Genomic DNA, 25,106 nt, shown 5'->3' on the forward strand with positions numbered 1-25,106 from the left:
ATTTGTTAGGACTCATACATAGTGATGTATGTGGCCCTTTCAATGTCGCTGCTAGAGGCGGTTATAGATACTTCATCACATTTACTGATGACTTCAGTAGATATGGATATGTGTACTTGATGACACATAAGTCTGAATCCTTTGAAAAGTTCAAAGAATTCAAGAATGAAGTACAGAACCAGCTTGGCAAGAGTATTAAAATACTTTGATCAGATCGAGGTGGTGAATACTTAAGCCATGAGTTCCGTGACTACTTAGCTGAGTGTGGGATTTTATCTCAACTCACTCCTCCTGGAACACCACAGTGGAATGGTGTATCCGAAAGGAGGAATCGTACCTTATTAGATATGGTACGATCTATGATGAGTCACACAGATCTTCCGACATATCTATGGGGATATGCTCTAGACACGGCAGCTTTCATACTCAACCGAGTTCCATCAAAGGCCGTGATAAAGACACCATATAGGATATGGACTGGGAGAGATGCCCAGGTGTCTTTCATGAGGATTTGGGGTTGTGAGGCTTACGTACGACGTCAAGTCTTAGACAAATTAGGACCCAAATCTGACAAGTGCTATTTCATTGGATATCCCAAGGAAATTAATGGATATTACTTCTACATTCCCAGTCAGCACAAGATAGTTATGGCAAAGACTGGGGTCTTTCTAGAAAGGGACTTTGTTTCTAGAAAGACTAGTGGGAGCGCGTTCGATCTTGAAGAAGTTCAAGATGCGAACAATAGCACTGATGCCTCGATGGAAATTGAACTAGAACCACAAAGTGTTGTGGATGATGTTCCACAAGGAGTTGAGGAACAACAACCGGTTCAAGTAGACATACCTCTTCGCAGATCTGTCAGCCTGAGAGATATTCATTTCTCTTGTCTGACCATGATGACGTTATGCTCATAGAGGATGAGCCTACCACCTATCAGGAAGCTGTGATGAGACCAGATTCCGATAAATGGCTAGAGGCCATGAGATCCGAAATGGAGTCCATGTACACCAACCAAGTATGGACTTTGGTTGATCCACCTGAAGGGGTAAAACCCATTGGGTGTAAGTGGGTCTTTAAGAGAAAGACTGACATGGATGGACTTATTTATAAGGGTCGCTTGGTAGCTAAAGGTTTTAAGCAGATTCATGGTATTGACTATGATGAAACCTTTTCCAGCGATGTTTAAGTCTATTCGGATCATGCTTGCTATTGCAGCCTACCATGACTATGAGATATGGCAGATGGATGTCAAAACTGCGTTTCTGAATGGAAACCTACTCGAGGATGTGTACATGACACAACCTGAGGGTTTTGTAGATCCACAGCATACTAGTAGAGTATGCAAGCTGCATAGGTCCATTTATGGACTAAAGCAAGCTTCTCGGAGCTGGAATCTTCGTTTTGATGATGCAATCAAACAGTTTGGTTTCATCAAGAACGAAGATGAACCTTGTGTCTACAAGAAGGTTGTAGGGGATATAGTTGTCTTCCTCATATTGTATGTGGATGACATACTACTCATTGGGAAGGACATCCCTATGCTTCAGTCAGACCTAGCTAGGAGTTGCTTCTCAATGAAGGACTTAGGTGAGGCATCCCGCATTCTAGGGATACAGATCTATAGAGATAGATCTAAGAGATTGCTTGGCCTAAGTCGAGTACATATATTGACAAGGTACTCCTTCGGTTTGCCATGCGGAACTCCAAGAAGGATTTTTGCCGATGTCACATGGCGTGAGTCTTCAAGACTCAAAGTCCTCTTCTAGAGAGGAGAGAGACCGCATGGATCAGATCCCTTATGCCTCAGCCATAGGATCGATCATGTACGCCATGCTATGTACTCGACTGATGTCTCGTATGCTTTGAGCATGACGAGAAGATCCAGGTGAAAGTCACTGGATAGCGGTCAAGAATATTCTTAAGTACTTACGAAGGACTAAAGAATATTTCTTGATATATGGAGGCAATGATGAGCTAACTGTAAAGGGTTACAGTGATGCCAGCTTTCAGACCGATCAGGATGATTACCGATCGCAGTCAGGGTTCGTATTTTGTATTAATGGTGGAGCAGGATACAGTAGCTGATTCTACAACAGAAGCCGAGTATATTGCTGCATCAGAGGCAGCAAAGGAGGCAGTTTGGATCCACAAGTTCATTACTGAACTTGGGGTGGTTCCTAGCATCGCTGACCCAGTTGAGCTCTATTGTGACAACAATGGAGCTATAGCACAGGCGAAGGAACCTCGCTCACACTAGCGGACCAAGCATATACTACGACGCTTCCATCTCATTCGAGAGATTATCGATAGAGGAGATGTGAAGATTTGCATAGTACCTACAGAGGCTAACATCGCAGATCCCTTGACCAAGGCTTTGGCACAGAGGAAGCATGATGGTCACACTAGGTCTTTAGGCCTTAGAGCTTATACTGATTGGCACTAGTGCTAGTGGGAGATTGTTAGTTAGAGCCCTAGAGCCAATCATTTGATGATTGTATGGACTCATGTATATCATATTCTTATATATATATTAAGGCATTTGGTTTTTGGTTATTATGCTTATTTGTATTAGTGCTAGATAAAGTAAGTATAGTAACGTCCTTGAGTAGAAGGTTCTTACCTATATCAATCGATTAGTTGAATCGATAGTGAGATGATATAGGGAACACTACTCTAAATCATTCCTAGTCGAGTATTAGCATTCTGGGACAATGTTAATACAATAAGACTAGCATGTAGGTCAGCTCGATGACTTGATCTCACAAGTCATGGATATAGAGATATCAAGCTGACACATGGGTATGCATTAGAGAATATATACTGAATGACCCGCCATAAGAAAGTATCATGGATCGTTATATGAGTGTCATATACTTTCTCATGTGACTATTAGTATGACTATTAGTCCTTAGACCTGAAGTCACCATGGATCCCTACATAAGGAGTTATGTACTTTGGTTTCGTCAAACGTCACCCGTAACTGGGTGGACTATAAAGGCGATTACTGGGTATATAACGAATTATGTAGAGGGATGTGAGTGATGTAGATGGGATCTATCCCTCCCATATGACGGGAGCGACATCGGTATTCTTGATAGAGTGAGACCACTAAGTGCATGGCCATGCCCAAATGAGTCAACATTAGATGTTGAGCTCATTTGATCGAGTGAGTCTACTTGGAGTTCAAGATTTAGATTGATTAGAAGATGACACGGTCTATGCCTCATATTGATCAATCTAGATGCCTAGGATAGAAGGAAACTTGTCATTATTTTGTGAGTAGTCACAATTGGTAGTCACAAGGTGATGTCGGATCTCGACATTCTTGTAACTTGGGTAGTAATGATGTGTTGCTAGATACCGCTCATTACTTATGCTCCTAAATGGGTTTAGGGCATTGCTAACGTTACAAGAACCTATAGGGGCACACACTTAGGACAATTAGATGGAGATTAGGTTCATATGATGAACCAAGAGGATTAGATTCATTTGATGAATCAAATTGGATTAAGAGTAATCCTAATTGGGTTAACTTAAGTTCGACTCAAGTTGATTCATGTATTTAATGAGTCTAATTTAGATTATGACTTATTAAATCAATTTAATTTAATGAATTAGATTCATTGTATTAAGTTGGCTCGGATCAAATAATTGGATTAGATCAACCATGGTAGAGATTGAGTCAAGTTTGACTTGACTAGAGAAGGAAGACCAAAGGTCAATTTTGACTTGACCTTTTGCCACCTCATTGGTGAGTTGGCATTAGATGGACCAATGATGATATTCCACATCATCATGGATGCCACCTCATGGAAGTTACAAAGCCATTTTCTTATTAACTTCACATTAATTGCATTTAATTGGGAGTTACACTAGAGAAGAAAAGTGGTCGGCCACTTTGTGAATGGGTGTGAATTCATTTTCATTCAAGTGTGGTTTTTCTTCCTCCTTCTTCCTCTCAAGCTCTCCCTCTCCCTCTCCTCCTTCCTTGGCCGAACCACATAGGTGCTAGCACACCTTGGTTTTTTGGTCACCTCCATCTAGTGTGTCCGTGTGGATACTTCTAGAGGACCGACACTTGACGGTCTTGAGATCCAGCATCATTTGGGCGAGCGGGATTCGCGTGGGGCGCGCATCAAAGGTATAATCTTAACTTTAGGGTAGATCTAAAGTTTTACAAACTCGTACAAGAAAAGGTTTTCAAAAATTTTTGTTTACGAATCTTTGCACGAGATCCATGGCTTCGGGTGACTCGGGGTTTCCGCGACGCGAAAAAGCGGTTTTCGCGGCCCGTCGAACCCACAATGTTAGTTGAGTTGGAATTCAGTATCAGTTTAGCTATAGTTTAGCCTATTATATGTTCAGTTCAGTGATCTTTATTGATTCATATTGATTCATACTTGTCTGATTTGGGTCCTAGTTTATCTGAGACTTTTCATCGAACGTAAGTCTCACAACCCCAAATCTTCATAAAAGATATCTTGGGACTCTTCCTTGTCCATATCATATATGGTGTCTTTATGACAGCCTTGGATGGAACTTGGTTAAGTGTGAAAGCGGCTATCTCTAAAGCATGTCCCCAGAAGGAAGTAAGAAGATCTATATGACTCATCATCGATCGTACCATATCTAATAAAGTACAATTTCTCCTTTTTGATATGCTATTCCATTGTGGTGTTCCAAGTGGAGTGAGTTGAGATATGATCTCACACTCAACAAGATGGTCATGAAATTCTTGGCTAAGGTATTCCCCACCTCAATCTGATCGAAGCATTTTAATACTCTTACCAAGTTGGTTTTGTACTTCATCCTTGAATTCTTTGAACTTTTCAAAAGATTTTGACTTGTGTCTCATCAGATACACTTAGTCGTATCTACTGAAATCATCAGTGAAGGTAATGAAGTAATAATAGCCTCCTCTAGCTGCTATTCTGAAAGGGAGTCCTAACATATCATTAGCCCTTTTGTCATGCCCACTAAATGTAGTCTTTGTCATCTTGCCTTGAAGACAAGATTCGCATGCCTCATATGATTGAAAATCAAATGAGTCTAAAAGTCCTTCCTTATGGAGTTGGAATATGTAACTCTCATTTATGTGACACAACGACAATGCCAGAGATATGTTTGGTTCAAATCATTAGATTTGAACCGTTTGGTATTTATGTTATAGATTGAGTTTTCAAATTCTAGAATATAAAGGCCATTAATAAGAGGTGCACTACAATAGAACATATCATTGAAATAAATGGAACAACATTTGTTCTTTATTACAAATGAAAAACCTTTCTTGTCCAAACAAGAAATAGAGATAATGTTCTTTGTCAAAGCGAGAACATAACAACACTCTTCTAGTTCTAAAACAAGCCCAGTGGACAAAGATAAGGAGTATGTTCCTACAGCGACAGTAGTAACTTTTGCACCATTGCCTACTCGTAGGTCCACCTCGCCCTTTGCCAACACTCTATTATTTCTCAGCCCCTGCACATTAGTACAAATGTGAGATGCACATCCGATATCTAATACTCATGAAGAAGAAATAGATAAATTGACTTCTATAACATATATACCTGAGGCAGAAGTCTCACTTATCTTCTATTTCAGTTCCTCTAGGTATACCTTGTAGTTCCTCTTCCAGTGTCCGGTCTCACCGTAGTGGAAGCAAGTTCCTTCCTTAGCAACCCCAACTTTGGGTTTCAATGCATGAGTCTTGCCCTTGCCTTTGGCTTAGGTCTTACCCTTACCTTTAGGCTTCCACTTGCCTTTGCCTTTAGACACCATCAAAATGGTACTAGGCTTTGTCTTCTGAAGGTTGAGTTCAGTAATTCTCAACATGCTCAACATCTCAGGCAGTAGTTTATCAATTTCATTCATGTTGTAGTTCATGACAAATTGACTATAACTATCAGGCATTGACTACAAGATAAGATCAGTGGCCAATTCTTGGCCTAGTGGAAATCCCAATCGTTGTAGGTTTTCTACATACCCAATCATTTTGAGTACATATGGCCCTACGGGACTTCCTTCTTGTATTCTGCATTGAAATAGTACTTTAGAGATCTCAAATCTCTCATGCCTTGCTTGTCCTTGATATAGTTGTCTAAGGTGTTCAACCATATCATAAGCATCCATGTTCTCATGTTGCTTCTGAAGCTCAGAGTTCATGGTGATGAGCATAAGGCATGATAAATCTAATGCATCATCTTGAAGGTTTTTGTAAGCATCCCTATCAGCTCTAGTGGCAGTAGCGGGGGTGCTTCAGGAATAGGCTGCTCTAAGACGTACAGTTTTCATTCTTGCTTGAAAACAATTCTCAAGTTTCTGTACCATTCCAGGAAGTTAGCTCCATTAAGCTTGTCCTTATCAACGACAGATCGTAGAGAGGGAGTGTTTGACGTATTTGACAACATGGTAATCTACAACAACATAATGCAAAACTTAGTATCATATATTGATCATTTAATTAGGCCTTTAATTAAATGATTCTCCCATAGAATTATAAAGCTTGGTAGGAGCAAGTCATGGTTGTGGTTTCACCCACACTACTAACTCCAAATCCAATCACAATAACATTCATGTGGGACAAGATCCATATTATACCTCATCTTGAGTTAGCTTTGGCTAATCACCCAAGACTCATATAATATAGGTAGGCATCATATACCAATTACATCAAATGTAACTCTTGTATAGCTAGATGAATAATACTATTTGTTCATTTGCCCATCTTATGAAATTCATATTATAGCTCATCTTGAGTTAGCTTTGGCTAATCGCCCAAGATTATTACAATATGAATTTAATCTTATGGGATATGCCTCTAAGCTTTCAATCTAAATGAGACAACTTAGTTAAGTCACACCCAAGTTTAATAGTCGGTCATCACAATTGTCCTATCACACTCTAGCAAGATAAATTGAGTCACTTTGCTTTGGCAAAACCTTACTACAATTGATCAAGCTAGAAGTGAGTATTAAACTTTAGTAGGTATATATTAAAAAGACTTAATTATATTTAAATTAGACATGTATCGAATACAATCAAAGCACACATCACATATATGCATAAATTAAAATGTAACATGGTTATGCCCCCCATAAACTACGATCTTCTCAAGCCAATGAGAAGAGAGATAAGTCAACCTAGGTCAAAGCAGCTTCTCCAAGCTCTTCCTGGGTCGTCATGTGTTGTTGTCCTTCCTTCCTTTTCACTCGTCATCCAGTAGACTAACTCCTTTCTAATTTGTACATTACAAAATCTAAAGAAACTCGAGTTACATTCGAGTGTAGTCTAAAATTACAACAAGAATAAAAGGATGAAGGCATGACACGCAGACTGTATTATGAATTACATCACACACAATCACATATGGGTTCAAGGGTCATAACCATGCACCATGTCATATATATTCACAATATCCTTATGACATAAATTTACTATGATTTCAACAATAAATTATGAGCCGCAATGCCACGGCGATCCCGCTAGCGGGTGGGGCCGGTTAGCAGGCGGGTTCAAGGGACATCACCATAAATTTACTATGATTTCAACAATATATTTATTTTGCATACTCATTTTATGAGTTGCTGCTATACCCGAGACCCTACTACCCTCAAGACCGACTATGTTTCGTTTTGATCAAAACACCTTTGGCCGAGACCTTGTTGGTCACATACCAACTATGTTTCATTCTCAACAAAACACAAATTTCGGTCAAGACTCAGAATTTGGCCGAGACTCACAATCTGGCCAAGACTCATAGTCTGGTCGAGACTCATAATTTTGTAAATCACAAAAAACCTATCATGCAATTTCTATATCACATATAAAATTCTAAAAGTTAGTATATCCCTTCACAAGTGGCTCTGATACCACTGTGAGGAACTAGAGTGCTAAACACGCTTATACGCAGCGGAAACCATCTAGTTCCTCTAAGAGATCCATGCGAAGGGAAAGAAAAATATACTAAGTTTTCTAAAAGAGCATGAAAAGGCTATACCTTTAGTGCGTGCACACAGACTCCAAACATCTTGGATCACAGCACGATCACATGTTTGAGCCTCTATGGTATCCACATGAACAAGTCTTGCCTTCGTTTGTCTCACATACTCATAAGTTGGAGAAGGGAACCACCTAAGGTTGTGCTAGCAACCAAGAGTAGGTGTTTCAGCCAAGAAGAGAGTAGAGGAAGGAGAGAATGAAGATCCACCCAAAAATGAAGAGAAAAATGCTTAAGTATTTTCATCCAATGAAAACACTTAATGAGCATTAATTTAATTAATGACCCTTAATGAGTATTTACACTCCATTAAGGACCACACTTGAAGCTCCTCATTTTAAATTCAATTTTGAAAATTGAATGAAATGATTCATTGAATTTCGAAATTCAATGAATATCTCCATTAATCCTCACTTGAGTCTAACTCAAGTCTAATTCACTTGAGTCTAACTCAAGTCTAATTCAATCGAGTCTTACTCAATTAATCTCATGCAATTTCAAATTCAATAAATCACATTTCATTAATATGAATTGACTCCTTGAGTCTAGTTTGAATTGGACTTAATCCAATAATTAGATCTAATTGAGTCTAACTCAATAAGTCCAATTCAGATTAGAATTAATCCAATGATTCATTATATGAACCCATCAACAAATCTACTTGTTCTTTGTGTATGACCCAATAGGTTCTCATAACGTTGACAATGTACCCAAATCAATATTTAGATACATAAGAAATGAGTGGAATCTAGCAAGACATTATTGCTACCCAAGTGATGAGAAAGTCGAGATCTGACATAACCTGTCCGCAGCTATTATCTTGTATGACTTGGTCCCTCTATCCTTGATATCTAGATTGATAAATGAGGTATAGACTGTGTCATCCTCTTATCAACCTTTATGTTTCTTGATCTCTAAGTAGACATACTCAATCAAATAAGCTCAATATCTCATATTGACTTATTTGAGCATGGTCATGCTTTCTTGTGTCCTACTAATCAAGGGGTCCATAGACATCGCTTCCATCATATGGAAGGGATAGATCCCATCTACATCACTCACATCCCTCCGTATAATTCATTGTATACCCAGTGATCGACTTTATTGTCCACCTTGTTACAAGTGACGTTTGCCAATACCAAAGTACACAACTCCTTATGTAGGGAACCGTAGTGACTTCAAGTCTAAGGACTAGTCATACCAATAGTCATATGAGAATGTTTATGACACTCATATAACAATCCATGAAACATTCTCATGGTGGGTCATTCAGTATATATGTAAAATATCAAAAATAGGCGAATATTAATAAGGGAATTTTCTGGAATTTTTGAAAAATTTTCGGGAATTTTTCGGAGCTTGTACGGACGAGTTAACGAGGATAAAAATGGGGCTCGGAAAAGCCTATTTAGGCTACCCCATTTTAATGAGGAAAAGTTTTCTTTTCCCTTTTATTTGTTTTTTTTCTTTTTCTTTTCTTTTCTTTATTTTCTTTTCTCCTCCCCGTGCGCATGGTCGACGCCGTCTCCCCTCCTTCGCGCTTTCTCCTCTCTGCCCTAACTGCAGGCGGTGGTTCCTTCTTCCCAATTCCTCATCTTCTTCCCCCTTCGCTTCATCTCATCGCTAAAGACCATGCCCTAAACCTCCCTCACGCTGACACCGATCCCTCTCCCCTCCTGCGACACCGAGCCCTCTCTGCCCTAGCGTCGGCCCGCCGCCGAGCCCTAGCATCTCCGCCGACACCGAGCAGTGCCGACCTTCCCTCCTCTGCCTCCCGATCCATCTCTTCTCTTGTGCCCTAGCGAGCCGTGAGCCACCACCGCCGCTCCTCCCCGCTGCACACTACGAGCCCGACTCATTTTTGCCCTTCTTCCTCTCTGTCGCATCTCTACACAGCGCCATTGCCGTCCGGAAGTGTTGTCGTCTCCTCCTCCTCCCTTCTTCCGGTGTCCACCTCTCCCGACGTAAATTACCCATGCCCTAGCCTTTGTTCACTATTGATCAACTCACTTGTTGATGTGCCATCGACGGCGTTGATTTGGGGCTCAGATCACAGGGGTAAGGGTGCTGCCCTAATTGGTTGTATAGGGTACTCAATTGTTGCTGTGGGTTTTCTTGTGATCCTGGCAGTGTGGAGGATTTCCAGTAGCAATTACTTCATTTGGCAGCAAGTTGTCCTATGGAGCAACACCTGCGGAGGCTTCGGATTGAGGTAAGGGTTTAGCGTAAGGTTGAGTTGGCACGTTCTTGATACATATTGTTTTAGGTATAAATTGTTATATATACATAATTTATTATGGAGTGATTTAGGTACGTTTTAATATATGATAAATTATAGTTCATATTTTGAACTTGATATTGGTTAGGTTGATTATGATTTACCCTAATTTACCCTTAAGGATTTTATTTAGCCATTTCTGTGGATTGTAGCTAAATAAAAATATACACATTGATATCACAGGACTTTGACGCGAGACGAGCATCTCGACGTCGGATTTGGACCAATTTGGATCTTGTTATTGGAGGTGGGTACTTTTGACTTTATGTCTTTAATATGCATAGTAGTGAATTTAACAAATAGCAATAATTATGTTTCTTATTTTATTTCGGTTAGTCACTACCCGATATCTGTTACATACTTGGTTGATTGCTTGTTTTACATCTTATATTATTGCTTACCTGATTATACATGCTTAGGGGTAGTGATATAACCATGCTTCACCATGTTCAGGACCTTGGTGTGATACCTTATCTGATCTGTGTAACCTTGATATGATTTATTGACTATGGTGCACATCATACATGTATATAGATTGGTTCAGTATATTACCATGCTTAGTGTCATGCACCGTTCGCATGATTGCATGATGTGTGATAGATTGCTCCATTATTGACGAGCACATCGCCAGTTTCATCACTGTTCGGTGCTCCGTTGTGACGCTTATGGGTAGCGTGACACAGAGTGTAGCACATCAGTTTGCTCGTTCGGTGCTCCGTTGGTCCGCTCATGGGTAGTGTGATTGTAGCGTGGTAGCACGTCGAGATCCCTTCCCGTCATCATGTACCGGGAGATGAGAGCATTGCGCTCCCCCATTTATGATTTGGGGTAAGAGTATGTGTGTACTCTGACAGCATCCTGTCCACTCGGTCACTCATCAGGAGTAGTGACGTCAGAGTGCACGGTTGTCACAACCCTACCCACTCGGTTCCACCATTGTGTGTGAGATGGCTGACTGGCAACAGGGGTGACCATGACTGCATTGGCATCATACGCATTGATGCATTTATTTCTTGTGATTATGTTTGTTGCATTTATTTGCTGCATATTGGTTGGATGCCCATGCTTGACATGCATACAGGATTTCTATACTCACAGACTGTTTATCCTTGTACCAGGTCCTGGTTAGTACAGTATTCTCCTGGTTATTTCAGTTTACATTTACCTTCGTTACGTCAGGAGACTGTACGCATGATTAGTGTTAGTTGTTATTTTCTTACTATGTATATCAGTTGTACCTGCTGAGTGTTGGACTCACACCCTCCTCCGTTGCTATTTCAGGTTGATGCTGTCAGGAGAGAGTTCCAGTTGCTAGTCCCCTGCAGCCACGAAGCTGTTTGTTTATCTTTTGGCTTTATGTGCTAGACTATGTTTTGAACTTGTTATGTTTTGAATACTTTAGATCCTGTATGGATTGATTTATTTAGTCGATGACTTTCATTCGGATTTGTTTTACTACATGCCTGCCTAAACGGCAGAAGAGGTGAGTGGATTTATTCCGTCGGATTTGTGCTTTATGGGTGTAGTGGAGTAGGGTTGTTTTTGAGTCATCGTATTTCTGTTCTGTTTGTTTACTACTAAACTGCGTGGTTGTGTCAGCCAGAGGCTAAAAATTTATATAAACTGCATGGATGGTGTGCTTGTTTGCTTATTATTATTGTTACTATTCCAACCGCATGTGGCTGAGGTATGCGGTGATGTAGTAAAGTTTCAGATTGTCCGCCGTACAGGGGAGATGCTGCCGAAATTTCTTCGGACAGGGACTCCTCCAGGGCGTGACAATTTAGTGGTATCAGAGCTTAAGTTTTACGATCTTTGTTTCATATTTTGGATATATGGGATAACCTGATACCAATTTATATGGTATCAGAGCGCCAAAGTTTGGCGATACTTGTTTGATTTCCGTGTGTTAGATTTTCGAGATTTATCTTATACCAATTTATTGGTACTAGAGCAGGGTGTGATACCTACTTTTAGTATTCTGGATATTTTTTATTGTGCTAGCCCAAGTTTGCGAGTCAAACTGGGTAGTTATTTGGTTGCACGGATTTTCCATTACGTATATGTTTGGACTTCCGTTACGAATTTATATGGATTTTCAGTGATTTTCTCGTTCGAAATTTTGAGGTCAAATTGGGGACTGGACAACGGCGGAACATCTCCAAACAGCAATTAGGTATGATGTTATTTAGTAATTATTTATGCTTGTAGTAATATTTGTGATATAATTTAACAGATATGAGGAGATCTACTCGAATAGCTGCGAGACGTGGTGCTGGACGACCACATACGAGGACCGTTGGATCTCTGGACATGCCAGAGATACCTATTGTTATTGAGCCTGTCAGTCAGGGATAGACTCAAGATACTGCGGGTGCGTCAGGCTCTTAGACTCCGATGACTCCCTTAGAGGTACCTACCTCGGCTGCACCGACTGTATCCACCCCTACCGTATTTACGGTACCACCAGGGGTACCATTGGCATGCCCGACACCTGCTCCAGAGCAGCCTACGGCGTACTCGGCACCACCGCCACCTGGACCTACAGTGTACCCGACACCAGTGGCACCTGTGCCCTCAGTACCTACGGTGTACCCAGCAGCACTTGCATCAGCGATACTGGCTGCTCCATATCCGGTACCATTACCTACTGTACCTCCTATCATGGCCACCTATGTTCACCCTACAGTGCCACAGACGGCATATTCTCCAGTTTACCCAGTAGCACCGGGAGTACCTCCTCCGGTTTATGCAGCGGTACCACCTGTAGCACCAGCTCCAGTGGTTCCGCCAGTCCCGACAGCCGTTCCGACACACCTCACTGACATTGTTGCGGCACGAGCCAGGATTCCAGTGTTGGCAGAGTCGATTCACACTCTTCCGAGGAGATCGTGATCCGAGTGTGGCCCTGTCTTGGATTGAGACTATGGAGCGGACTTTCTTCTATATGGCTTGCTCCAAGTGGGAGAAAGCAGAGCTGGCTGCTTTTCACTTACGGGACGCGGCTAACACCTGGTGGATTACTCAGCGTTCCATCATCGGCGAGCAGAACATCACTTGGGCCAGATTTAGAGAGGCTTTTAAGAGCCATTTCTTCCCACGAGCTTATCAGATGGCTCGCCGGCAGGATTTCCTGAGTCTGCGACAGAACAACCGATCGGTGACAGAGTATAATACAGAGTTTGACAGATTGGCCAGATTTTGTCCAGAGCTAGTTGCTGAGGACAGTTCACGTATGCAGCAGTTCATTAAGGGGCTGGATGGACATTTGCAAGTAAGGCTTGCCGGTCTTGGTACCACATCCTATTTGGAGACTTTAGATAGAGCCCTATTGATTGAGTCAGCGCAGCAGAGAGCGTTTCCAGATAGAAAAAGGAAACAGTCGGGTCAGGCATCTGGGCAGATCCAGCAGCCTCAGGCTACACCACAGCAAAGTAGGCGCAGTCGGTTAGATCAGGGTACTTCTGGGGTATCTCGTAGGCCTCAGAAATCAGGACAGTCTTCTTCAAGACGTTTCCGGTCTCCACAGTAGAACCGGAAACAACCCGCCAGCGACATTCGCTGTTTCAGATGTGGGTCCAGAGATCACATCGCCACAGCCTGTACTATGGGACAGCCAGTTTGTTTTTATTGCAAACTGCCTGGGCACCAGAGTCGAGATTACCAGCTGAAGGCTCAGCATACTGCTCCCAGAGTTACTGCTCATGGAGAACAGCACAGTCAGTCAGGGGCTAGACGTGGAGGGCGGAGATTTTCACCCTCACATCGCCAGCAAGGGACAGCTTCCCCTTCAGCAGCTGCATTTGGCATGCTCGGAGAGGAGTACCCCAGTACTCCCATAGTACCCCAGAGCTCCGTTCCGGGATCTCACTATCTGCCTCAGGGGCAGTATCAGCTGCAGCATCAGCCACAGGCACAGTATCAGACGCAGTCTCAGCCATCGGTACAGTATCAGTCTCCACCCTCTCAAACTTCTCTAGCACAGTATCCAGCACCGCCTCAGTGGCAGGCTCTTGCCTAGACGCAGCAGTCGCAGGCGGTATTACCACCTCTTCTTCAGCCAGAGACTGGGCGTATTCATGCGGTCACTAGAGAGGATACGCAGCGAGCCGACGGATCTGTTTTCCGCGGTATGATTTCTATTTATGCCTTATCTGCAGATATACTAATAGATACTAGTAGCTCGCATTCTTTTATATCTCGTACTTTTATGCGGGAGATTGGTAGATTACCCACTTGCAGACCACAGCGATTGACTGTCTCTCTACCGTCCGGTGATACTTTGAGCGTCACTCAGGAGGTCAGAGGTTGCCCGTTAGATTTTGGCAACCTGATACTTATGGTAGATCTTTTAGTATTGGAAATGGTTGATTTTGATATTATACTTGGCATGGACCGTTTGTCAGCATATCATGCCACAGTTGATTGCCAGATGAGGGTGGTCACATTCCGGCCTCCGAACCAACCCTCGTGGGATTTCACTAGCATCAGAGACGACGGCATATCGATCATTTCGGTGATTCAGGCTCAGAAGCTACTGTCACATGGCTGTCAGGGTTTTCTGTTATCTTTGATTAGTACTAAGGACAGCAGGAGTTCGCGGCTCTCCGACGTTCCGATAGTCTGAGAGTACCCAGATATATTTCCAGAGGAGCTACCAGGTTTGCCTCCAAGAAGGCAAGTGGAGTTCGCTATTGAACTGATTTCGGGGACCGCACCGGCATCGAAAGCTCCTTATCGTATGGCACCAAAAGAGTTGAACGAGCTGAAGGTTCAACTCCAGGAGCTTTTGGATAGGGGATTTATTCTCCCTAGTATTTCTCCATGGGGTTCTCCAGTGTTATTTGTTTAGAAAAAGGATGTCACTATGAGGTTATGTATTGACTACAGACAGCTGAATACAGTGACCGTCAGAAATAAATATCCTTTACCACGGATCGAGGATTTGTTTGATCAGCTCAGAGGTACATCAGTGTATTCTAAAATTGATCTGCGATCCGGATATCATCAGCTGAGAGTCAAAGACTCAGATATTCAGAAGACAGCTTTCCGTACCAGATATGGTCATTATGAGTTTTTGGTGATGTCATTTGGGCTTACCAATGCTCCAGCAGTATTTATGGACTTGATGAACCGCGTCTTTCTGGAGTATCTGGATCAGTTTGTTATCGTTTTCATTGATGACATATTGGTCTACTCGCATTCCAAGGAGGAGCATGCACAGCATCTTCGTATAGTCTTGGAGACTCTTCGATGACATCAGCTGTACGCGAAGTTCAGCAAGTGTGCATTCTGGCTATCTTCAGTCGATTTTCTGGGACATGTGGTCTCGAGCAGAGGTATTTTAGTAGACCCTCAGAAGATCAAGGTTGTCACCAGTTGGGAGCAGCCGAAGTCAGTACAGGAGATCCGTAGTTTTCTGGGATTGGCCGGATATTACCAATGTTTTGTCGAGGGTTTTTCGTGTATAGCTATGTCGCTGACACGTCTTACCAGGAAAGGCGTGAAGTTCACGTGGTCCGAGGATTGCGAGACCAGCTTTCAGGAGCTTAAGCGGAGATTAGTGTCGGCTCCAGTTTTGGTTTTACCTTCTGGAGAGGACGAATTTGTGCTCTATACCGACGCGTCTCTTCAGGGTTTGGGCGATGTTCTGATGCAGTACGGCAGGGTAGTCTCCTATGCTTCTCGACAGTTGAAGGAGCATGAGAAGAACTACCCAGTTCATGATCTGGAGTTAGCTGCCATCATCTTTGCTCTGAAGCTTTGGCGGCATCATTTATACGGCATTACATTTGAGATTCTCACTGATCATAAGAGTCTCAAATATATTTTTACGCAGAAGGAGCTTAATCTCCGACAGAGGAGATGGATGGAGTTCCTGAAGGACTACGATTGTACCATTAGCTACCACCCGGGGAAAGCTAATATGGTTGCCGATGCACTCAGCAGGAAGTCCAGAGGGACTTTGGCTTGCCATCGAGTTTCAGTTACAGACTTGGTTCAGGGTTTCTCCGAGTTAGACCTTGAGGAGCAGCGACATACATAGCAGGGTATTCTTGTTACCATGGTTGCTCAATCATCGATCAGGACGAGGATCCGAGAGGCCCAGGCTGGTGATCAGCATTTACAGTTCATTGGCAGTCAGATAGTGTAATACCCCGGTTCTGAGATTCTGGTTAAGTATGACTTAAAAGGTTAGATGGTACTATCCATATCACCAAGGTGCACCTTCCTTTTTGGAAGCCCAAACTTAAGAACTCCAAAGTTAAGCGTGCTTGGCTTGGAGAAATCTGAGGATGGGTGACCTCCTGGGAAGTTTTCCAGGGTGCGTGCAAGTGAGGACAAAGCACGCTGAAAGGACCTCTGGTGGTCTGTGAAGCTAGTCATCAAACTGATAGGTAATTCTGGTGTCGTTCCTGGTTCGGTCCGGGGGGGACCCGCCCGGGTCGGGGCGTTACAGATGGTATCAGAGCGACCTTGCGACCGTGAGTGCGCCTGTGGTAGGAGCACCCAGGGCACCACCTAGCGAGGGAGATTCTGGGATTTGTTTGTGGTGTGATTTGTGGTTACACAACGAGGACGTTGTGTCTTTAAGTGGGGGTGATTGTAATACCCCGGTTATGAGATTCTGGTTAAGTATGACTTAAAAGGTTAGATGGTACTATCCATATCACCAAGGTGCACCTTCCTTTTCGGAAGCCCAAACTTAAGAACTCCAAAGTTAAGCGTGCTTGGCTTGGAGAAATCTGAGGATGGGTGACCTCCTGGGAAGTTTTCCAGGGTGCGTGCAAGTGAGGACAAAGCACGCTGAAAGGACCTCTGGTGGTCTGTGGAGCTAGTCATCAAACCGATAGGTAATTCTGGTGTCGTTCCTGGTTCGGTCCGGGGGGGGACCCGCCCGGGTCGGGGCGTTACAGATAGCTTCCGGGCAGCAGACCGAGTTTACACGAGACGAGGAGGGTATTATATACTTCCGAGGCAGATTATGCGTACCTCAGTCTCATCTGGTCTTATAGGAGCTACTTCAGGAGGCTCATCACTCTCGATTTGCGATCCACCCAGGCAGGACCCACATGTATCGAGATTTGAGGCGTTCCTACTGGTGGAACGGTATGAAGAAAGACATCGCGGAATTTGTAGCTAGATGTCTTGTCTGTCAGCAGGTGAATGCTGAGCACCAGAGACCTGCCGGATTACTTCAGAGGATTCCTATTCCTGAGTGAAAATGGGAACATATTACTATGAACTTTGTGGTGGGATTGCCGAGGACACGACGAGGCTATGACGCGATTTGGGTAATCGTTGATCAATTAACCAAATCCGTGCACTTTTTAGCAATCCGGAGGACTGATTCCCTGGATCGATTAGCATATCTGTATTACTGGGAGATCATCAGATTACATGGTGTCCCTTTGACTATTATTTCGGATAGAGACCCCCAGTTCACGTCTCGTTTCTGGCAGAGTCTGCAGCAGGTCTTAGGCACGCAGCTCCGATTTAGTACAGCTTTCCATCTGCAGACAGATAGACAGTCAGAGCAGACCATTCAGACTTTAGAGGATCTATTGAGGTCATGTGTTATGGATTTCAGAGGCAGTTGGGAGGACCATCTGCCGTTGGTAGAGTTTGCCTACAACAACAGCTTTCATTCGGCTATCCAAATGGCACCGTTTGAGGCGTTGTATGGTAGGCCTTGTCGGACACCCGTCCTCTGGGATGAGGTTGGAGAGGCCTAGATGTTGGGACCTCATAGAGCTCAGCAGGATGCAGAGTTGGTCCGTATTATCAGACGGAGGATGTCAGAGGCACAGGACCGCTAGAAGAGTTATGCAGATCAGAGACGCAGACCCTTGGAGTTCTCTACATGTGACCATGTATTTCTATGAGTTTTACCCACGAAAGGGGTGAAGAGATTTGGCCTCAGAGGTAAGCTAGCTCCGCGGTACATTGGTCCTTTCGAGATCTTGGAGAGGATCGGAGCGGTAGCTTACCGGCTGGCACTACCACCGTCCCTAGCAGGCGTGCACGATGTATTCCATGTATCTATGCTGAGAAGATACGTACCTAACCTGACACATGTGCTGACATATGTCTTAGTTCCGATTCAGCCTGACGTCACTTATGAGGAGGTTCTAGTACGAATTTTGGACCGGAAGGAGCGTCAGTTGCGGAACAAGACTATCTGACTGGTTAAAGTCGGATGGCAGCATCATTCGGATGAGGAGGCTACTTGGGAGCTCGAGGATACAATCCGAGCTCGATACCCCCATCTTTTCACTTGATGTATGTGATTTAATTTACCGTTCAACATTTTTACTTTATATCTGTTGTTAGTACTTGCTGATGGTAGATAACAAAATTTGGGGACCAAATTTTTATTAGTGGGGGAGAATGTAAAATATTGAAAATAGACGAATATTAATAAGGAAATTTTCTGAAATTTTTAGAAGATTTTCGGGAATTTTTCGGAGCTTGTACGGACGAGTTAACGGGGAAAAAAATTGGGCTCGGAAAAGCCTATTTAGGCTACCCCATTTTAACGAGGAAAAGTTTTCTTTTCCTTTTTATTTTTTTTTCTTTTCTTTTCTTTATTTGCTTTTCTCCTCCCCGTGCGCATGGCCGACGTCGTTCCCCAACGCCGTCTCCCCTCCTTCGCGCTTTCTCCTCTCTGCCCTAACCGCAGGTGGCGATTCCTTCTTCCCGATTCCACATCTTCTTCCCCCTTCACTTCATCTCATCGCCAAGGACCATGCCCTAAACCTCCCTCGCGCCGACACCGATCCCTCTCCCCTCCTGCCACACCAAGCCCTCTCTGCCCGAGCAGTGTCGGCCTTCCCTCCTTTGCCTCCCGATCCTTCTCTTCTCTTGTGCCCTAGAGAGCCATGAGCCACCACCGCCGCTCCTCCCCGCTGCACACCGCGAGCCCGACTCATCTTTGCCCTTCTTCCTCTCTGACGCATCTCTGCACAGCGCCGTCACCGTCCGGAAGTGTTTCCGTCTCCTCCTCCTCCCTTCTTCCGACCTCCACCTCTCCCGACGCAAATTACCCGTGCCCTAGCCTTTGTTCACTATAGATCAACTCACTTGTTGCTATGCCATCGACGGCGTTGATTTGGGGCTCAGATCACAGGGGTAAGGGTGCTGCCCTAATTGGTTGTATAGGGTACTCAATTGTTGCTGTGGGTTTTCATGTGATCCTGGCAGTGTGGAGGATTTCCAGCAGCAATTACTTCGTTTGGCAGCAAGTTGTCCTAAGGAGCAACACCTGCGGAGGCTTCGGATTAAGGTAAGGGTTTAACGTAAGCTTGAGTTGGCACGTTCTTGATACATATTGTTTTAGGTATAAATTGTTACATATACATAATTTGTTATGGAGTGATTTAGATACATTTTGATATATGATAAATTATAGTTCATATTTTGAACTTGATATTGGTTAGGTTGATTAGGGTTTACCCTAATTTAGCCTTAAGGATTTTATTTAGCCATTTCTGTGGATTGTAGCTAAATAAAAATATACACATTGATATCACAGGACTTTGACGCGAGACGAGCATCTCAACGTCGGATTTGGACCAATTTGGATCTTGTTATTGGAGGCGGGTACTTTTGACTTTATGTCTTTGATATGCATAGTAGTAAATTTAACAAATAGCAATAACTATGTTTCTTATTTTGTTTCGGTTAGTCACTACCCGATATCTGTTACATACTTGGTTGATTGCTTGTTTTGCATCTCATGTTATTGCTTACCTGATTATACATACTTAGGGGTAGTGATATAACGATGCTTCACCATGTTCAGGACCTAGGTGTGATACCTTATCTGATCTGTGTACCCTTGATATGATTTATTGACTATGGTGCACATCATACATGTATATAGATTGGTTCAGTATATTACCATGCTTAGTGTCATGCACCATTCGCATGATTACATGTTGTGTGATAGATTGTTCCATTATTGACGAGCACATCGCCAGTTTCATCACTGTTCGGTGCTCCGTTGTGACGCTCATGGGTAGCGTGACACAGCGTGTTGCACGTCAGTTTGCTCGTTCGGTGCTCCGTTGGTCTGCTTATGGGTAGTGTGATTGCAGCGTGGTAGCACGTCGAGATCCCTTCCCGTCATCGTGTACCGGGAGATGAGAGCATTGTGCCCCCCCCCCCCCCATTTATGATAGGAGTATGTGTGTACTCCGACAGCATCCCGTCCACTCGGTCACTCATCAGGAGTAGTGACGTCAAAGTGCACGGTTGTCACAGCCCTACCCACTCGGTTCCACCATTATGTGTGAGATGGCTGACTGGCGTCAGGGGTGACCATGACTGCAATGACATCATACGCATTGATGCATTTATTTCTTGTGATTGTGTTTACTGCATTTATTTGCTGCATATTGGTTGGATGCCCATGCTTGACATACATACAGGATTTCTATACTCTCGGACTGTTTATCCTTGTACCAGGTCCTGATTAGTACAATATTCTCCTGGTTATTTCAGTTTGCATTTACCTTCGTTACGTCAGGAGACTGTACGCATGATTAGTGTTAGTTGTTATTTCCTTACTATGTATATCAGTTGTACCTGCTGAGTGTTGGACTCACACCCTCCTCCGTTGCTATTTCAGGTTGATGCTGTCAGGAGAGAGTTCCAGTTGCTAGTCCCCTGCAGTCACGAGGCTGTTTATTTATCTTTTGGCTTTATGTGCTAGACTATGTTTTGAACTTGTTATGTTTTGAATACTTTAGATCCTGTATGGATTGCTTTATTTAGTCGATGACTTTCATTCGGATTTGTTTTACTACATGCCTGCCTAGACGGCAGAAGAGGTGAGTGGATTTATTCCGTCAGATTTGTGCTTTATGGGTGTAGTGGAGTAGGGTTGTTTTCGAGTCATCGTATTTCTGTTCTGTTTGTTTACTACTAAACTACGTGATTGTGTCAGCCAGAGGCTGAAAATTTATATAAACTGCGTGGATGGTGTGCTTGTTTGCTTATTATTATTGTTATTATTTCAGCCGCATTTGGCTGAGGTATACGGTGATGTAGTAAAGTTTCAGATTGTCCGTCGTACAGGGGAGATGCTGCCGAAATTTCTTCGGACAGGGACTCCTCCGGGGCGTGACAATATATTCTCTAATATATACTCATATGTCAGCCTGATATCTCATATCCGTGATTTATGAGATTAAGTCATTGGTTGACCTACATGCTAGTCTCAATGCATTAATATTTTCATTGTATATTAATGCTTGACTAGGAATAGTTAAGGATAGTATTCTATGTATATCTATAATATCTCACTATAAATTCAACCAATTGATATGCTGTAAATAAGAACCTACAACCAAGGACATTATTATACTTATTCAATCGGCACCGAACTGAAATAAATATAATAACCAACTTTGCATTTTATTATTAATGAAATATGATACAAAAATGATCCCTTCACAATTATCTCATAATTGGTACTAGGGCTAATACTAACACTATCATCATCAAGAACATCAATTCTTATAACATCAAAAATGTTAGTCAAAATTTTACAACCAGAATTTGCAACAACAATATCATAAGAATCAGAATTATCTAAAACATCATAGCATAATAAAACTAGAGGAGTGTTGTAGAGCCTTAGAATTGGAATCAGAATTGTCACAAACTCTACAATTCATCTCCTCACTAGTGTATTGTGATTATCGTCGGGTGATGGATGCTGCAATTTGATTCAACTGTATTTGCATATTATGTACTAATGCTTTAGTTTACTTTTGAGATTTTGTGCTGAGGTATTGAAATGTTTCCCAGGGAATTGGTTCAATATGCTGGACTGGATGTGACTAACTAAGCATCAAATCCTCTTGAAATTGTTGTGGGCTCTTGATGTGCGTAGATTGAATACACTTGTTTAACATATTTTGACGCACATTTTTAAGTTTTATACATGCTTTATCTATGGACTTTCATGTTCCTTGCTTTGCTTTTAACATAAATACTTTTCTTTGTTCAGAGATCTACTGTTGTTTGTTTTATGCTTTCAAGAGTCGAAGTTGGAGAAGAATTGATGTCCGTGGCTGATCATACAACCAATTGAAGGAAAAACGACATGGGCAATGAGTGCCACACGACCTTGCAAAGGGGAATGGCCATGGCCGTGTGGTCATGACAAGGCCGTGTAGCATCATCAGCAAGGGAGAATGCATGGGCCGTGTGAAGAGTACACGATCGTGCCACCTTCTTCAGCCAGCCAAAACACGGTCATGTATAGGTACACGGTCGTGTGGCCTTTCCATAGCCGAAGAGTGGCATGGTTGTGTGTGCCACACGGTCATGCAACTCTTCCAGAGACAAGAATTGATCAGGCTGTGTGGTTTCACACAACCGTGTAAGCATGCAGAAGCGGAATATGGCACGACCATGTGAGGGTCACACGGCCGTGTGACCTTGGCCGAGAGGAGGACCGCCCTGGCCGTGTGGATCACACACGGCCATTTCTTGGGTCGTGTGACGCCCAAATGCCCTCCTCTATATTTAGAGTTTCTTCCTCTTTGAAAGGGGGAGGCTCTCCCTTTGGGGAGATCAATTCTTGGGCGAATTTCTAGCATTTGGAAGGAGATTTTTGTCCAAGATTCGACTCTAAGAGTGGACGATTGGTTCCAAAGATCACTCGTCGTATTGAGATAAGCATTCCTTTCTATTCTTCTTCTTGATTTGGATCAAAATGTCTTGGATCTTCTTGTCTTCGATTCTTTCCTCATTCTCTATGGAGTAGATCCTTTGTTCTAGGAACGAGGGAGTATTTGTGATGTAAATCGATGTAAGATTCATGGATTTGCCATCTTCTTGATTCAAGGATATTGTTATGTTTTGTATCAATCAATCTTGTATGGATTATTGTATTTTATGCCTAATTACAATTCTTGATTGGTTGTTTGTAATTCTTGTGGAATCTTGTTGAGGAATTCGCTGAATTGTATGACTGAGGGGCGTCGTGACAGGGTTGTCCTAGTAACGGACTTTTTAGGGAATCACCTTTAGGGGTAAAGTAAGAACATACAAAGAAGTAGGATAGATTGATATGTTTAATTCTATATCTTAAGGTGAATTGATTAGTGATGTGTTTCTATGTCGTATGACTGAGGGACGTCGTGATAGGGTTGCCCCGCTAACGGACTTCATAGGGATCATAACTTTTTAATTACTTATGGTTTAGATTTGAGTCCTTGACCGGTGTTTTCTACAGAAGATAACCGATGACTTCTTAAGAATACATTACAATTGAGGACAAGGTCTGGTAGATTACATTACATTGATGAGTATCACAAAGAAACCAAGACTCCTATAACCTTATTAAAACTGAATTTCTGCATTTAACCCTTACATCTAATCTTTAGTTGTAAATGATCTTTTAATCGTTCGTTTAGCTAATTCACTATTGAAACATCTTTAGTGACTATAACCAGTTCCTGTGGATACGATATCTTTTATTATTACTGATGACGTAACCGTATACTTGCGATTCGTAACAAGTTTTTGACACTATTGTCGGAGACTGCGCATATAATATTAGGGATTATCAATTGAGTTAGACTAAACTTTTCTTTTTTTTTCTTACATCTGACTTGTAACTAGTTTTCTTGTTCTGTTTTGCGTTCTTTCATTACATTCATTCTTTTATTCATTCATTCAGTACATTGTTCTTTAATTCTTTTTGTGAACTGAAGTCTTTCTATCTTTGTATTCATTTTTGTATTAAATTCTTTAATCTTGTTCTTGTATGCGAAGATCTAGCTTTGCAGGAGAATTACTTCCTCTTATCCCGAAATTGATAGAACATTTCATAGAAGGAAAATCTTGCAAAGACATCAAGAAGAACAATAACAATCAACAATGGCTAATAGACCACCTAAGGATTATGCAGCACCTTATGCTAGAGGGTTTCGGTCAAGCATTACAAGACCCTCTATTGAAGCAAATAACTTTGAGATCAAGCCTGCAATAATCAATATGGTGCAACAAAATTAGTTTGGAGGTTGACCGCATGAAAATCCTAATCAACATTTGGAGGTCTTCTATTAAATCTGCGGTACTATGAAAATGAACGGTGTTCCTTCAGAAGCAGTTAGACTATTACTGTTTGGGTTTTCTTTAAGGGATAGAGCTAAACAATGGTTGAATTCCTTATCCCCAAATAGCATTACCACTTGGGAACAATGTGAGCAGCAATTCTTAGATAAATTCTATCCTCCTAGTAAGATATCTCATATGAGAAATCTTATCGCAAGCTTCAGACAATCCAATTCAGAATCTTTATTTGAAGCATGGGATAGATACAATAATATGCTCAGACAATGGCCACATCATGGTTTAGAGAAATGGTTGGTGTTGCACACTTTTTATAATGGCATTAACTATCATACTAAAGTGTCCCTAGATTCAACAGCTGAAGGGGCACTTTTGAATAAAAGTTTAGATGAAGTTGAAGAAATCATTGAGAGTGTAGCGCAGAATCTTCACCAATGGGCAACAGAGAGAAGTGGAGGTTATTCTTATTCAAACCCAACAAAAGCATCAGGAAAATTTGATATAGATGCAGTCACTCTAATGACTACAAAGTTGAATGCTCTTACAAAGAAAGTAGAAAATATGGGGACTAGCACTCATACAGTAAATGCCATAGTATACTATTGTGAAACATGTGGAAGTTCTGATCATTCTCAAGACTCATGTCCTTTGGGAGCTATCTCTGTACAAATAAATCAGTTAGAGCAATGTGACGCTATCATGGGTTTTAATCAAAGGCAGAACAATCCATATTCCAAC

At 42.4% G+C, this 25,106-nt stretch overlaps 1 non-coding gene across 1 annotated transcript; it reads right to left on the reverse strand.

Moving 5' to 3' along the window:
• Positions 1-24,546: 24,546 nt before the first annotated feature.
• Positions 24,547-24,652, reverse strand: LOC121973951. Its single transcript, XR_006109853.1, has one exon. It is a non-coding gene; the product is annotated as a small nucleolar RNA R71 (small nucleolar RNA).
• Between the last annotated feature and the right edge of the window lie 454 nt (positions 24,653-25,106).

The sequence above is a fragment of the Zingiber officinale genome, chromosome 4A (assembly GCF_018446385.1).
Source record: "Zingiber officinale cultivar Zhangliang chromosome 4A, Zo_v1.1, whole genome shotgun sequence".
Lineage (NCBI taxonomy): Eukaryota > Viridiplantae > Streptophyta > Magnoliopsida > Zingiberales > Zingiberaceae > Zingiber > Zingiber officinale.